Source organism: Austrofundulus limnaeus, unplaced genomic scaffold (assembly GCF_001266775.1).
Source record: "Austrofundulus limnaeus strain Quisiro unplaced genomic scaffold, Austrofundulus_limnaeus-1.0 Scaffold7217, whole genome shotgun sequence".
Classification (NCBI taxonomy): Eukaryota; Metazoa; Chordata; class Actinopteri; order Cyprinodontiformes; family Rivulidae; genus Austrofundulus; species Austrofundulus limnaeus.
Window position 1 is genome coordinate 1 of NW_013959619.1, and position 905 is coordinate 905.

Here is a 905-nt window from a genome sequence, read left to right on the forward strand (position 1 = left end):
ATATATATATAGCAGTTTTCTTTGACTTTTTAAATGTAAAGGATGCTCATGTCACAAGCACTTTAAAAGCTGTAGAAGCATCAAGACCAACATGGTGGAATCTGTTGTGTTTTGCACACTTCAGGTTAGATATGATTCGTTTTTGAACAAGGAAAAGACCAGATTACTTTTCTTTTGTCCTGATACATAAAACCCTTCGAACTGAAAGCAGAGTGCGTGTTGAGTTGTCCTCATGACTGTGTGTTTATTGTTGTTTTTCACTCAGCCGTTGTGTTAACATTATGTGTGTGTTCAGTTCAACAGGTGATGGAGGCCCACCTACTGAAGCTACTGATGGGAATCAGAGAGTGAACTGAGGGAAAACACACCCTGAAACATTTCTCAAGTCTGTTAACCTGCAGAACAAGTTTCTGTAGCATTTTTATCAAGCTATTTATTTGAACTTGTGAGCTTGATGCACATAAACGTTTGTTCTGAGTGAATTTTCAGTTTCAGCCCTCCCTGAAGGTGTCACACTCTGCACTTTATTGTTCAGTCTGTGGAGCTGATCAGGAAACACTGATGGAAAGTTTTACTTCAGCAAAGCTCAAACTGATCTTTGCTGCAGTGTGCACTGTGTTGTTTTTACTTTGAGTGTTTGTTTTACACCATCATTTAATACGTTTTTACCTATACTATTTATCATGATGGGTAAAGAATTTTAATGGTCATCTCAAGCACATCTGATGTTTAATCATCCGATTATATGAAGCTGTTTGTTGACAGGACTGGGTTTATTTATTTGAATTATTTAGAATGTCAGTTTTTGTTGTACTGTGATGTTTAGATGTGTTGTGAATAAAAAAATGCACATTTCAGTTAAATAAACAAACAAAGTTTTTATGTTTTTATGAGTGATTCCATCC

The 905-nt window shown here is 35.9% G+C and overlaps 1 pseudogene; it reads left to right on the forward strand.

Annotated features, from left to right (window-relative positions):
• Window positions 1–294: 294 nt before the first annotated feature.
• LOC106512470 (ankyrin repeat family A protein 2 pseudogene) lies at window positions 295–882 on the forward strand (annotated as a pseudogene).
• The last annotated feature ends 23 nt before the right edge of the window (window positions 883–905 follow it).